Genomic DNA, 17,181 nt, shown 5'->3' on the forward strand with positions numbered 1-17,181 from the left:
TTTCTTTAATTTCTATCAATAAGAAATTATTTAAGCATAATGTACATTATATGACACCTCAAAATAGTTTAATGTAAAATGACTTTATAACCTGACATAACATTTATATTAATGCATAAAATTATCAAGGAAAGAGAAAAAGTATTTTTGATGACTATTTCCTGGAGAAACAAAACTAATACAAATAGAAATTTCATAATTTGTACTCCAAATAAATATCAAAATAATAAGCTTGGAGGGCTTGTACTTCCTTAGAGAAATTAAGACTTTGTTTAAAATAGCTAAAATATAGCAGTTGAAATAATAAACATCGGCACTCAGTTGTGGCCACAGTACAGACCAGACTTTAATCGCTAGGAGCTTGCTCCACACCTTCTGCAACCATGTCTGACAAACCTGATATGGCTGAGATTGAGAAGTTTGATAAATCAGATTCAAGAAAACAGAAACGCAAGAGAAAGATTCACTGCCTTCAAAAGAAACGATTGAACAGGAGAAGCAAGCAGGCGAGTTGTAATGAAGTATGCGCTGCCAGTATGCACTGTACATTCCGCAAGCATTGCCTTCTTATTTTAGTTCTTTTAGCTGTTAATTTTGTAAGACGCAAGCAGGTTGGATCGAGTTTGAAAATGACTGTGCTACCCTTTTTCACATCAAACAATGGAGAATTGCTGACAAGATATGCCCATTCCTGACTCTCCCATCTGCCTGTGTGGCTGGCAGGGAAGGAAAAGAATTTGCATATTGGTGAAAGAGGCAGCTGGGTGGGACAACAGTGAAATCTAGAGTAAAAAGCTGGTCCTAGGTGTTCTGTGGGCTGTAAAATGCAGTTTAATCAGAGTGTTTATTTTCTGTTGTTGCTGTTGTTGTTCGAATGATTTTAATTATTGGAATGCACATTTTTTATGCAAATAAAAAGTTTTAAAACCTGAAAAAAAATAATACACATAAAAATTCTTTTCTTTCATCTTGATCAGTAAGTAATCTTGCTATGTTTATCACTATCAGAAGTGCCAGACATTAAAAAAAGTTAACTTTTTAGAACTCTATTAGACCATTTTAGATTTTGCAGAATGACAACGATTATACAGTTTTTAAAAAGTGCTTGCATCAAATAGTCTATTGTTGCTTTATCAGCTTTTACTCTTACACATGGCATTTCTTCAATTGCTAATGTACTTTTGGCAAATATGTAAAAATGATTTTCTCTAATGGTATGAGTATTAGGATTTTAATATTCCAAAATTAGTTTAAGTATTTCCTTTACAGATTATTATTGCACTTTCATCTAGAGAAAAATTTCTTCTCTAGGATTTATAAACTTAGGTTATCTTGATGTATTCTTTACATATTATAGGGAAAAAAGAATATAGGCAGACCAGTAATTAAATTCTTTTCTTTTAGTTTTAGTTAATTTGATGAATTATTTATTTTATAAACCCATGAGAATTTTTTTCTTCCAACTATCGTAGTACAGTATTGGGATCAACATATTCATAGAACATGTATTAACTGAGCACATTTTTTAGATACTTATTTTAATTACATTTTTGTCATTTGTCATACCTGGGTTCTGAATCCTTTAGGACTGTTACATCCTCTAAAATGATAACAATTTTTCAACAACCTAATTTTCGATTAATATAAAAGATAATATGGTATATGTTTAGGTACAAGTCATTACTGTTACTTATTCAAATTATAGTCATACCTTCATTTTATTGGTTTCATTTTATCATGCTTTTCAGATATTGCCTTTTTTTTTCTTTTTCAAATTTAAGGCTCATCACAATTCTATGTCAAGCAAATCTATAGGCATCATTTTTCCAATAGTACTTGTTGACTTCCTGTCTATGACTCACATTGTAGTAATTTTGACAGTAGTTTAAACACTGCATCGGCAAAAACTTGGAACTTGTTGAAGACCTAGATGATAGTTAGCATTTTTAACAATGAAGTATTTTTTAATTATAGTATCTACTGACTGTGGCTCAGATCATGAACTCCTTATTACCAAATTCAGACTGAAATTAAAGAAAGTAGGGAACACCGCTAGACCATTCAGGTATGACCTAAATCAAATCCCTTATGATTATACAGTGGAAGTGAGAAATAGATTTCAGGGCCTAGATCTGATAGGTAGAGACCCTGATGAACTATGGACTGAGCTTCGTGACATTGTACATGAGACAGGGATCAAGACTATCTCCATGGAAAAGAAATGCAAAAAAGCAAAATGGCTGTCTGAGGAGGCCTTACAAATAGCTGTGAAAGGAAGAGAGGCAAAAAGCAAAGGAGAAAAAGAAAGATATAAGCATCTGAATGCACAGTTCCAAAGAATAGCAAGAAGAGATAAGAAAGCCTTCTTTAGCGATCAGTACAAAGAAATAGAGGAAAACAACAGAATGGGAAAGACTAGAGATCTCTTCAAGAAAATTAGAGATACCAAGGGAACATTTCATGCAAAGATGGGCTCAATGAAGGACAGAAATGGTCTGGGCCTAATAGAAGCAGAAGATATTAAGAAGAAGTGGCAAGAATACACGGAAGAACTGTACAAAAAAGATGTGACCCAAATAATCATGATGATGTGATCACTAATCTAGAGCCAGACATCTTGGGATGTGAAGTCAAGTGGGCCTTAGAAAGCATCACTACGAACAAAGGTAGTGGAGGTGATGGAATTCCAGTTGAGCTGTTTCAAATCCTGAAAGATGATGCTGTCAAAGTTCTGCACTCAATATGCCAGCAAGTTTGGAAAACTCAACAGTGGCCATAGGACTGGAAAAGGTCAGTTTTCATTCCAATTCTGAAGAAAGGCAATGCCAAAGAATGCTCAAACTACCACACAATTGCACTCATCTCACATGATAGAAAAGTAATGCTCAAAATTCTCCAAGCCAGGCTTCAGCAGTACGTGAACGTGAACTCCCTGATGTTCAAGCTGGTTTTAGAAAAGGCAGAGGAATCAGAGATCAAATTGCCAACATCGCTGGATCATGGAAAAAGAAAGAGAGTTCCAGAAACACATCTATTTCTGCTTTATTGACTATGCCAAAGCCTTTGACTGTGTGGATCACAATAAACTGGAAAATTCTGAAAGAGATGGGAATACCAGACCACCTAACCTGCCTCTTGAGAAACCTGTATGCAGGCCAAGAAGCAACAGTTACAACTGGACATGGAGCAACAGACTGGTTTCAAATAGGAAAAGAAGTATGTCAAGGCTGTATATTGTCACCCTGCTTATTGACTTATATGCAGAGTATATCATGAGAAACGCTGGACTGGAAGAAACACAAGCTGCAATTAAGATTGCTGGGAGAAATATCAATAACCTCAGATATGCAGATGACACCACCCTTATGGCAGAAAGTGAAGAGGAGCTAAAAAGCCTCTTGATGAAAGTGAAAGAGGAGAGCAAAAAGTTGGCTTAAAGCTCAACATTCAGAAATTGATGATCATGGCATCCAGTCGCAGCACTTCATGGGAAATAGATGGGGAAACAGTGGAAACAGTGTCAGACTTCATTTTTTTGGGCTCCAAAATCACTGCAGATGGTGACTGCAGCCATGAAATTAAAAAAAACACTTACTCCTTGGAAGAAAAACTATGACCAACCTATATAGCAGATTCAAAAGCAGAGACATTACTTTGCCGACTAAGGTCCGTGTAGTCAAGGCTCTGGTTTTTCCTGTGGTCATGTATGGATGTGAGAGTTGGACTGTGAAGAAGGCTGAGCGCCGAAGAATTGATGCTTTTGAACTATGGTGTTGGAGAAGATTCTTGAGAATCTCTTGGACTGCAAGGAGATCCAACCAGTCCATTCTGAAGGAGATCAACCCTGAGATTTCTTTGGAAGGAATGATGCTAAAGCTGAAGCTCCAGTACTTTGGCCACCTCATGTGAAGAGTTGACTCATTGGAAAAGACTCTGATGCTGTGAGGGATTGGAGGCAGGAGGAGAAGAGGACGACCAAGGATGAGATGGCTGGATGGCATCACTGACTCGATGGACATGAGTGTGAGTGAACTCCGGGAGATGGTGATGGACAGGGAGGCCTGGCGTGCTGCCATTCATGGGGTCGCAGAGTCAGACACGACTGAGGGACTGAACTGACTGAACAGTTCTTAAAGCATTATAAATGGGTAATAGCTACAGAGTAGTATAAATGAAATTTTTCTGTGCCCTGAGAAACCAAAAATTTTGCAACTTACTTTATTGTAATTCTTGCTTTTTAAAACTAGTCTGGAACTGAAACCATAGTATCTCTGAGGTGTGCCTGTATAAACGGCATTATAGTGGAATGACTACATGGTTTGGAGTTTCAGAACTGGGCCCTAAATCATATATATTCTCTAATTCTTATGACTATAAAACGTTATATATATATATATAATCAGAAAAATTTATCAGGGAAATTAATGAACTATAATGTCCAATAAACATATCCAAATTCCACTTTTTTCCAACTTATAAGTAATAATGATTTGGGGAATTTTTATAAGCTACTCAAAGGTTCACTTTTTCTATCTCCAAGTGGAGGATATTCATATTAGTGAAAATGAATTCAGACAAACAAATGAAAGTGGAAACCCAGAGAATTTGTAGTAGATGCATCTTTCATCAATCAGCTCTGTGCTTTGAACTTCTGTAAAGTATAGATTATGGAACCTTTTAATTTGGAGGATTAAATTAAATTGTGCAAAATTTCTAGAATTGTAATATATTTTCTAGGAGCTTAACATTTTCTATTTTGTTTTAAAGGACATTTTCACATCAAAAATCAGATGTTTAATCTGATTGAAAAATAATTATTGTGTAAATTTAATAGGAATTTATTAGAATGTATCATGTGCCAGGCACCATATTAAATACAAAGAAAATAGTGATAAACAAGTGAGATGCCTTTTTCTGTGCTTTGTGAATCTTTAAATGGGATGGACATATTAAGCCAAGCAAAAAGATGAAAAATAGATTACATTCAAATTGTGGCAGACTATGAAATGAAGCAGAGAGAGACCTGTATAATAAAAGATTGTGCTGTGTTATGGTTAAATAGTCTTCATAGACTTGGAGAAGGAAATGGCAACCCACTCCAGTGTTATTGCCTGCAGAATCCCAGGGACTGGGGGGCCTGGTAAGCTGCCATCTATGGGGTTGCACAGAGTCGGACAAGACTGAAGCGACTTAGCAGTAGCAGTCTTCATAGAAATTCACAGTCAGAAACTGTGCTTGAAATGGCGGGGAGCTAAAGATGCCAACAATGGGAGAAAAACATTCTAGGCAAAATGAAAATAATGTGAAGAAGTCATGAAGTGAGAGAGTGTTTAGAGTTTGACATGTTCAAGGAACTGAAAGAGTATCAGTGTGGCTCTGGTTTATTATGCCAAAAAAGACAGGTGACATGAAACTGAAGGACTAGGAAGAGTGTATTATTCTCAAATTGTATGCTGCAGAAAAATTTCTGGGTTTTAATTTAAGTGCAGTGGGATGCAAACTAATGAAGGAATTCAAGTAAGCAAATAAAAATCTGATTTATATTTGAAGACTACATTGCCAGCAAATATAGGATGAACTTAAGAAAGGTAAAAGAGAAGGAAGAAGACAATTAGAATGCTTGTTTCACTCGCCTAGCAGAAGAGAATAGTGGCCTAAACCAGTATGTCAGTGGTAAAGATACAATAAACAGGATTTGTTTACAGATTAGCAAATAATAGTGGAAAGTGAGAAAGAAAAGATGATTTCTGGATTTCCATTATGGACAGTCTAGACATATGGTAATACCATACATTTCATTTACTGAAATGGGCAAAACATGAGAATGGAATAGTAAAGGATATATTTGGATCAGAAAACTTGCTAAATCTAATTCCAGAGATTTCGAGTAGGTAGATTTGAAAATCCAGAGATTTCAAATTTCAAATTATTAAATACTTTCCTTTGAACATAAAGTTTGACTACCATATATCTATGGAGCTTCCCTGGTGGCACAGAGGTTAAAGCGTCTGCCTGCAGTGTAGGAGACCTGGGTTCAATCCCTGGGTCGGGAAGATCCCCTGGAGAAGGAAATGGCAATCCACTCCAGTATTCTTGACTGGAGAATACATGGACGGAGGAGCTTGGTGGGCTAGAGTCCATGGGTCACAAAGAGTCGGACATGACTGAGCGAATTCACTTTCACTTTCACTTTCACCATATCTGTGGACTATTCCTGATCTGCTAGCTAGAGAATCCCTCATATTTCTTATTATATCTCAAAGAAAACATGTGGGAAAAAGTAGGCTCTTTCAAGAAAATATTTTATAAGTTATTTTACATTTTTATATTAAGGAATTCTACACAGTATAATGGGATTCATGAAACTTGCTTTATATCCATATCTGCCTCTAAATAGGCTTGTGACTTTAATCTTATTTTATCAATATCATTTTTAAAATCCCTGATTGAGACTTATAAGTGGATTTCAGTTCCCTTCCCCATATATAAAAACATGAACTTTGTGATTACTATATTGTTAGTGTAGTAAGTATTCATAATATAAAATTTTATATAAAATGAAGGTATCTGAGACCTTAAAAGAGGTCTAAGAACAGCAAAGTTTCTCAATATCAATTAATTCCTATTAGGAAGATTAGAAAAGTTAAGCAACTTGTCCAACATTATGCAATTTGTAGAGACAGGATCATCTGATAGATTTAATTCAAAATCATTCAATATCACAGTTATCCAAGCCTACGCCCCAACCAGTAAAGCTGAAGAAGTTGAAGTTGAATGGTTTTATGAAGACCTACAAGACCTTTTAGAACTAACACTCAAAAAAATATTCTTTTCATTATAGGGGACAGGATGATCTAAATCAAATCCCTTATGATTACACTATGGAAGTGAGAAATAGATTTAAGGGACTAGATCTGATAGATAGAGTGCCTGATGAACTATGGAATGAGGTTCATGACATTGTACAGGAGACAGGGATCAAGACCATCTCCATGGAAAAGAAATGCAAAAAAGCAAAATGACTGTCTGAGGAGGACTTACAAATAGCTGTGAAAAGAAGAGAAGCAAAAAGCAAAGGAGAAAAGGAAAGATATAAGCATCTGAATGCAGAGTTTCAAAGAATAGCAAGAAGAGATAAGAAAGCCTTCTTCAGCGATCAGTGCAAAGAAACAGAGGAAAACAACAGAATGGGAAAGACTAGAGATCTCTTCAAGAAAATTAGAGATACCAAGGGAACATTTCATGTAAAGATGGGTTCGATTAAGGACAGAAATGGTCTGGATCTAACAGAAACAGAAGATATTAAGAAGAGGTGGCAAGAATACACAGAAGATTTGTACAAAAAAGATCTTCACGACCCAGATAATCATGATTGTGTGATCACTCACCTAGAGCCAGACATCCTGGAATGTGAAGTCAAGAGGGCCTTGGAAAGCATCGCTATGAACAAAGCTAGTGGAGGTGATGGAATTCCAGTTGAGCTTTTTCAAATCCTGAAAGATGATGCTGTCAAAGTTCTGCACTCAATATGCCAGCAAATTTGGAAAACTCAGCAGTGGCCACAGGACTGGAAAAGGTCAGTTTTCATTCCAATCCCAAAGAAAGGCAATGCCAAAGAATGTTTAAACTACCACACAATTGCATTCATCTCACATACTACTAAAGTAATGCTCAAATTCTCCAAGCCAGGCTTCAGCAGTACATGAACCGTGAACTTCCTGATGTTCAAGTTGGTTTTAGAAAAGGCAGAGGAACCAGAGATCAAATTGCCAACATCTGCTGGACCATGGAAAAAGCAAGAGAGCTCCAGAAAAATATCTACTTCTGCTTTATTGACTATGCCAAAGCCTTTGACTGTGTGGATCACAATAAACTGTGGAAAATTCTGAAAGAGATGGGAATACCAGACCACCTAACCTGCCTCGTGAGAAATCTGTATGCAGGTCAGGAAGCAACAGTTACAACTGGACATGGAGCAACAGACTGGTTCCAAATAGGAAAAGGAGTACAGCAAGGCTGTATATTGTCACTCTGCTTATTTAACTTATATGCAGAGTACATCATGAGAAACGCTGGACTGGAAGAAACACAAGCTGGAATCAAGGTTGCCGGGAGAAATATCAATACCCTCAGATATGCAGATGACACCACCCTTATGGCAAAAAGTGAAAAGGAGCTAAAAAGCCTCTTGATGAAAGTGAAAGTGGAGAGTGAAAAAGTTGGCTTAAAACTCAACATTCAGAAAACGAAGATCATAGTATCCAGTCCCATCACTTCATGGGAAATAGATGGGGAAACAGTGTCAGACTTTATTTTGGGGGGCTCCAAAATCACCGCAGAAAGTGATTGCAGCCATGAAATTAGAAGATGCTTACTCCTTGGAAAAAAAAAAAAAATGACCAACCTAGATAGCATAGTCAAAAGCAGAGACATTACTTTGCCGACTAAGGTCCGTCTAGTCAAGGCTATGGTTTTTCCTGTGGTCATGTATGGATGTGAGAATTGGACTATGAAGAAAGCTGAGCACCAAAGAATTGATGCTTTTGAACTGTGGTGTTTGAGAAGACTCTTGTGAATCCCTTGGACTGCAAGCAGATCCAACCAATCCATTCTGAAGGAGATCAACCCTGGGATTTCTTTGGAAGGAATGATGCTAAAGTGAAACTCCAGTACTTTGCCACCTCATGCAAAGAGCTGACTCATTGGAAAATACTCTGATGTTGGGAGGGATTGGGGGCAGGAGGAGAAGGCGACGATAGAGCATGAGATGGCTGGATGGCATCACTGACTCGATGGACGTGAATCTGGGTGAACTCCAGGAGTTGGTGATGGACAAGGAGGCCTGGCATGCTGCGATTCATGGGGTCACAGAGTGGGACACGACTGAGCAACTGAAGTGAACTGAAGCATTATAATATACAGATACTAAATTTACAATAGTCATATATAACTTGATCTTCAATGATTTCTGATTTTGTATTATTACTATTTGTATTTATGTATCAGTACAATATGGACTAAAAAGACTCATTTGGCAATTGTTGGCTCCATTGAATACTGTCACCATGGAATGTAGCTACTAAAAAATCAAAATTATATTAAAAATCAATTCAGCTTTAACGCCTGATTTCCTTATCTACAGAAGTTATATTTCCATTTACTTCATTCTATATTTAAAGGAATAAATGCACACTAATATGCATAATTTGAATAATATCTAAGGGATATTGTAAATATGTATATACACATGTATATATTAATACAGGCTTCCTGGGTGGCTCAGTGATAAAGAATCAGTCTGCAAAGCAGGCGATGTGGAGACATGGATTTGATCCGTGGGTCAGGAGGATTCCCTGGAGAAGGAAATAGTAACCCATTCCAGTAATCTTGCTTGGAAAATCCCATGGACAGAGGAGCCTGGCAGGTCTCAAAGTGCCAAACACAAATGAGTGACTAAACAACAAAATATGTATATACATATACATTCTTCCCCAAACATATTCAGATGTAATTGACTATATAGAATGTACCCTCATGGGCATGCTACCTATCATTTTTTACTGCAAACTGACTCTTTTTATTCATAACTTCCTGGATTAAAATAGTTTTTTCAAGGTAGAGTGGAGTGTTTGAATTCTCCATAGAAGCCAGTACATAAGATCTCTTCACCATGAATTATCAAACTGAAGGTCATTAATCAACTTCTTTTCAGGTTAATTTTTTTCAGCACTATAAGAATAATTAGCTAAATATAAACTTTGCATACCAGTTGAGAAGGTTTAACTTGTGATATCAAGAAAACCAGGAGAATAGGGACACTCACATATTCAATGATGGTACCGTGTGATCAAAAATGTCATATTAATATGCTGACAAAGTCTATTTACACAAAAGTTTTATACATGCAGAAACTGGAATGAGCATATTTTGTATATTTAAAAATGTCACTTGAAATAAAATAAAATTTATCCTGGAAAGTGTTGACCATATCTTCACCATGTCTATGGAATATTATTGAAATTTTGTCTACTAAAAGCCTTTTGCTGCCTCTCCCTCAGAGATATTATAGTTCAGTTCAGTTCAGTTCATTTCAGGCGCTCAGTAGTGTCTGACTCTTTGCGATTATGTTTACTTTATTTATGGTTGTGTTTATTTTACATTCATTAGGCTTCTAATCTCAAATTCATTTATTAAACATACTTTTTTTTTCATTTTATCCTCAGTCTATACTTCATTTTAAAATATATAACACAAAGTTTCTAATGTTGAAATATTAAGCCACAATTATGTGGAAGTCACTTGTATTAAACTGGTTAGGTAGTGAGGATAACAGACAATAGTCTCTAAAGTGCCTCAGAAAAAAAAGTCCCCACACTTTATTGGCATAGATAAGGTTTAAGAGTTTATCTTTACTTTTTTTTTTTTAAAGGCACAGGTTAAAGAATGACCATCTCCTTAAGAGATAAAAGTAAGGTTGGTTATCATTTTTTGTTAATTGCAACCATTGCTCTTTTCTGTACAGGTTCATTTATAACTAACTATGCATTTGTCTCCTAATTTAGAGTTTTCAAAACATAGGAAATATTTATTATTTTCTGTTTGGCTAGAGAACAAAAAGTAACTTTTATATATTTCTGAAGTTTTAAATGGTATTAATACCAAAAGGAAGGGTAGAATTACAAACATTAATTGAGAGCCTAATTTGTGTGAAACACTCTGCCTAAAAGTTTTCACAATCCTTCAAAATACCAGTGAATTGGGCTTTTAAGATCATATTTGATAATAATAAAATCTAGAATGAGAATGGGAAAATTTCCCAAGATAATATAGATTACATCAAAACATAGTTTCCTGATATCAAAGCCATTTCCCCCATAGTATTAGCATCTCACTACTTCATATTTTTATGGCAATTTGTTCAAATGATTATATCAAACAATTAAGAAATCATAATAATTTATTCATGTTAAAATATGGCTTGTTAATTACTCCTTTATAACCTATGTAACTCTTCTATATCCTATGATCTCCCAAACTTTCAGTACAAAACTTTTGACTCCCTGAATTTAGAGTGTAGAATCTGAGCCCTCGAGTGCTACCTCATAGTGACAGTCTTTTTTGTTTTTTAATAGAATATTATCATTTTTCAAAAATAGAGAATGATGAGAAAAGATATTATCTTTAATTAAGATTAATTACTAAAAAGTGTATCTTCAACATTTATAACTAGCATCTGCTTTCACTCTCAAAATTGCCATAATTTAGAAGATAAGTTATATAGTTACCTTAGTCGTAATAGAAGTATGCTCTGGATGCAAGAGAACAGAAAAGCTTAATAAAAGGCACTGCCATCTTTAACAGGTAAAGAAATCAAGGTCAATAAAAGTTAAGTGATTTGCCTAATGTGTGACAAAGCTATTATTGCCAAATTGAATCTTCATTTGAGATTTTAAGACTTTATATTTTATAAATATTGTTCTGTAGCAGTTATGTAAAGAATAAAGATTTTTAATATAGGACACAATTTAAGATCTAAAAGTGTAACTATTTCCTATACTGAAAGAGAGTATTAGTTCAAAGAGAATATGCTAGGATAAACTAAAGTATTAAAACCTCAGTAATTAGCCCTATTGATTCAATTTCTATCAGTTCATGTTTACCTCTTCAAATTTGTCTTTACATAGTTTATAAAACCATTTTATCTGTATATTTCTTTGCATGATGCCTTGAATAATGTTCTGTAGAAATCAGCTGAGTCCTGTGTTCCTAAATTATATGAAGATTCCATGAACACTCTCAACTCTATCAGTAGTGGCCGATGTAGAGTCTTGAGCAATGCTTAAGTAATTTTTCCAGTTCTCCAAGGGTCAAAATCAAATTCCCTGTCCTGACTCAAACTCTATAGCAAGCTAGTTCTTCTGCTCAACGTTGATGATACTTTAGGCGAAAGTGACTCAAGTACCCAGAGAAACACTCATTTTCCTTGAAGTCAATGTCTTAGCTTTGTTAGGGGAAGCACACTGATTAAAATCGCCCACCCTGGCCAGGAACCATAGTAACCATTTGCATGAGTTGTCTTATGACAGGAGATCCTCATAAGGAATATGGAACTAATAAACCACCATCACCTGAAAGAGTTCAGGAAAGGTTGAAAAGAGACAGCACGTGTCCATCCACTTCCCAGAATCCCTCTCACTAGCATCCATCTTGGCTGAGCAATGCATGAACCACCAGGAAAGACTCTGAATTAGCATGATTGGCCAAAGAAAACCCGGAAACTAATCCCATCACCATAAAACCCAAGACCGTGAGAGCCATGGAGAGAGCAGTTCTCCTGGGTTCCTTTACCCTACTGCTCTCCACCCAGGTGTCCTTTCCCAATAAAATCTCTTTCTTTGTCAGCACATGTGTCTCCTCAGACGATTCATTTCTGAGTGTTAGACAAGAGCCCAGTTTCAGGCCCTGGAAGGAGTCCCCCTTCCTGCAACAGCTTCAGTTGTGAGGGATCGTGAGAAGCTCCACATACCCAATTCTCTTATTTCACAATACTCGAAATACCATTAGCACTGTCTTCCTTGAGTGTCTAATATAAATCACATTATCTTAATCCCCACTCACAATATGAAAGCACCAAAACTCCAAAGTCATGTCTTGAAGTTTAATTTCATTAGTTTCTCTATGTACCTTATGTCATTCCTGCCTCTCATGTTGCTTTACTTCTTAAAAATATTTTCACTATCATTTTTGGACTTGGCAAACCACTGAATACATATACAGTACTTTATCTGAATATTTCCTTCATGAATGTTCCTGCTTTTATGAAAGTCTCTCTCCTGACAACCCCAGTTCCTCGGTAGCCCTTTGAGATATTGGTTTTGTCCTAGAGAAGCCTCATCCTTCATTGCTTTATTCATAATCCTAAATTTAGCATTACTAATAAATGCTGTCTGTGGCATACATCTCACTGACTTCAACACCTTCTATTTTCTGCTTTTTTCATTTATTACTTGTTAAATCCTAAGCTCCTTTCCCCAAAGATGTTATTTTTTTAATTCTGCTAACTTTTCATTTACATCAGCTATTTCAATCATATCACCATTAATGTAATTTCTTCTCACTATACTTGAACTCCATAGTTAATCATTATAATCAGCCCATTCCATACCCTAACCACTCTTAAAATGCTTTCTTTCCTTTTTTTTTTTTTTTTCCCCCACCTCAGGAGAAAAACAACACTGGCTGAATCTAATTATCTAGTTACAGTGCACTTGCACTAAGCATAGAATCATATAATCTATTAACAACACAGCATGTAAAGTAACATAGTAGGATGGATTGTGCACTCATTTGCTTAAAATTGCTTAAATGTAAATGATACTGGAGGAGAATAAGCTGGAACATGGTAGCAAGACGAGGTCAGAGATACAGTAGGGGGCTCATTTGTCAAAGCATTGTAGAGTACAAGAACTTCACTCAACCACGATGGTCTCCTTGCTGATTTTAAAATGCAAAACTTCTTGTTCCATCTCAGACCTTTTAACACATTGTCCCTCTTTTTACAGTGCTTTTTCTAAGGACATGAGTCCATTTCCTCCTCAGTTCTTCTTTCAAAGGACACTACCTTAATGAGGGTTAACCTCATTTAAATTTGTAAGTGAACTTCCTAAGGAATTTAAGAATAAGGAATCTGCTTCAGGAGCCCACCTGGTTGTGTTCCATTCAGGTCTCTGCTCTGCCACTTCAAGGCCATGTGACAATTAACAAAGTAATACCACCTGCACTAGGTGGTTTTTTTCTTGATCCATATTTTATGATAATTCTTTTATGCTTCCAGTTTTGAGAGTTCATATTTGTGCTGCTGCTGCTGCTAAGTCGTTTCAGTGGTATCCGACTCTGTGTGATCCCAGAGATGGCAGCCCACTGGGCTCCACCATCCTTCGGATTCTCCAGGCAAGAACGCTGGAGTGGGTTGCCATTTCCTTCTCCATATTTGCGCAGTGCAATACAATACTTGCCTGTAAAAATGGTAGCAAAAGGTCAAGGTGCTAACAAAGGTTAACTTTAAATGGAAGGAATGATGATTATTATTTTATTTTACATTTAAGTGTTATTAAAATTTTAAGAAATTTTCAAAATCTTATGTGATTGTATAAATGCTCAAATATATCTTTGTAAATCCCAAGTCCCACGTTCTTGTACTAATTCCATGATATTATACCTGACTAATCCTAAGTGGAGAAGGCAATGGCACCCCACTCCAGTACTCTTGCCTGGAAAATCCCATGGATGGAGGAGCCTGGTAGGCTGCAGTCCATGGGGTTGCTAAGAGTCAGACACGACTGACTGACTTCACTTTCACTTTTCACTTTCAGGCATTGGAGAAGGAAATGGCAACCCACTCCAGTGTTCTTGCCTGGAGAATCCCAGGGACGGGGAGCCTGGTGGGCTGCCATCTATGGGGTCACACAGAGTCGGACATGACTGAAGTGACTTAGCAGCAGCAATCCTAAGTAGTAATTTCAACTTTCCTGGGAAATCTATCCCAGCCTATAAAATGAAGTGGTGCTCTTTTAGGTTTTCTTGAGCGCAAAGTTTTGAGCTTAGAATCTTACTAGAAATACCACACATAGTTGAAAACGTAAATAAAGAATAATTTTAAAGTATTGAACATACTTGTTAGTAATGGAGTTTGACCTCTTCAGATAATTGCTCTAATTTACTGGGGATTTACTCAATAAGCATTACAAGGAATTATTGGACAGTAACAGTTACACATTCAAGTGTTATGACTCTAACAGGGAGTGAATGGCTTAGGAAAGAAAGTAATGTAGTTTTGTCATTCTTAATTTTACAAAACCAAGCCAAAATTAGAAGACAATTTTATACTAAGATTATGTGTATAATACTAAAAAGCTTTGCCAAATGCCTGCTAGGAGAGGTATAACATTTCCCTTATTACAAAACATAATAAAAGTGCAAAAAATGTAAAAAAAAAGAAAAGAAAAGAAACCATTTTGAAATAAACAAAAATATATGACTCCTCACACTCAGATGAATTTTTGCTTGCTAGTTTCTTTTGTTTTGTTGTTGTTTGTTATTTTCTCCAAGCAGCAATTTCCCAAAGAGACAAAAGATTAGAGACTGCATTCCTGTATATATTTTCCATTGCTAGGTAGCAAATTGTCCCAAATTCGGGGGCTTAACACAACACATGTAATCTCACTGTATGTCAGGATTCTGGGTCTGATTTTAGAGTCCTCTGGTCAAGATCTCATAACACTGTAATTAAGGTATCAACAGGGCTACATTCTCTTCTGAAAGAATGTGAAGAATACCCTTGTAAGCTCAATGTCGTTGTTGGCAGAATGCATTTTCTTATGACTGAGGGCCCAGCTTCTTACTGGCTTTTAAATAAGAGCTGTCCTCAGGTCCTAGAGACCGTCTTCCATTGCCTAGTATGTGGCTCTCTCCATAGAAAGTTCATATTGTTTGCTTCTTCAAGGTCAGCAGGAGACTTCATATTCCAGTCTCCTAAAATAAAGTTTATAAAATGTGATGTAATTATAGAAGTAGTAATAACGTATCGCCTTTGCCATTTTCTATTGGTTAAAAACAAGTTAAAGATTCCAGACACCCTCAAAGGATGAGAATTACACAGAATTTGACTAATTGGAGAGTTGCTATAACTTGTGTTCATTATAATCCTTCAAGATGCCAGATCATAGTTTTAGTTTGGAAAGCATTAGTGCATTAAAGAAAAAAAGAACTTTAATGCAATCTCTAGTCTAAATGCTAGTATTTCAGAAACTGGAAAAAAAGCAAAAGGAAATACACTATAGTCCGAAACCTCATGTTTTGGGTGGCAAAGATGATTTTAAATCATAGTTGTGCTGACCCCTCCTCCCGCATTCCACCCTTTAGATGAAGGCAGCCATCAAATTATATCATTGAATTAATGTATTTTCTATGGTAAGGCATCACTAGTTTTCCAGTAGTCAGCCATCCCTAAATATTCAAGGTGTATTGGTTCTAGGACCACCCACTCCCCATGCTTGAGTCCCATATGTGAAGTAGTGTAGTATTTGCATATAACTGAGCACTTGTTTTATATACTTAAATCATCCCCAGAATACTTATAATTCTTAATAGAATGTAAATGCTATGTAATAGCTATAAATACAATGTATTTAATAAATTCTGAATAAATATTGCCAGTGTGCAGCAAATTCAAGTTTTATTTTTTGAAATTCCCTGAAAGTTTTTCTCCAAATGTTTTTAATCCTTGTATGGTTGAATCAAAGGATGGGGTACCTGTGCCTATGGAGGGCCAAATTTATATTAATGGAAAATCAGGTTTCCATTTAAGCATTTTACTTCTGAACAAATTTTGAAATACAGAAAATCAATTAGTCAGCACTCATTTGTATTGCTGAAATATTTTATACTTACCCAAGCAGTGAACATTTTCAGTTCACTTCAGTCGCTCAGTCGTGTCAAACTCTTTGCGACCCCATGAATCACAGCACGCTAGACCTCCTTGTCCATCACCAACTCCCGGAGTTCACTCAGATTCACGTCCATCGAGTCAGTGAAGCCATCCAGCCTTCTCATCCTCTGTCGTGCCATTTTCCTCCTGCCCCCAATCCCTCTCAGCATCAGAGTCTTTTCCAATGAGTCAACACTTCACATAAGGTGGCCAAGTTTTGGAGTTTCAGCTTTAGCATCATTCCTTCCAGAGAAATCCCACGGTTCATCTCCTTCAGAATGGACTGGTTCATTGCAGTCCTTGCAGTCCAAGGGACTCCCAAGAGTCTTCTCCAATACCACAGTTCAAAAGCATCAATCCTTCGGTGCTCAGTCTTCTTCACACTCCAACTCTCATATCCATATACGACTACTGGAAAAACCATAGCCTTGACTAGATGGAACTTAGTCTGCAAAGTAATGTCTCTGCTTTCGAATATGCTATCTAGGTTGGTCATAACTTTTCTTCCCAGGAGTAAGTGTCTTTTAATTTCATGGCTGCAGTCACCATTTGCAGTGATTTTGGAGCCCCCCAAAATAAAGTCTGACACTGTTTCCACTGTTTCTCCATCTATTTCCCATGAAGTGATGGGACCGGATGCCATGATCTTCATTTTCTGAATGTTGAGCTTTAAGCCAACTTTTTCACTCTCCTCT

At 36.4% G+C, this 17,181-nt stretch overlaps 1 pseudogene; it reads left to right on the plus strand.

The window, feature by feature from the left end:
• LOC108636359 lies at positions 378-517 on the plus strand (annotated as a pseudogene).

Source organism: Capra hircus, chromosome 1, assembly GCF_001704415.2.
Source record: "Capra hircus breed San Clemente chromosome 1, ASM170441v1, whole genome shotgun sequence".
NCBI lineage: Eukaryota > Metazoa > Chordata > Mammalia > Artiodactyla > Bovidae > Capra > Capra hircus.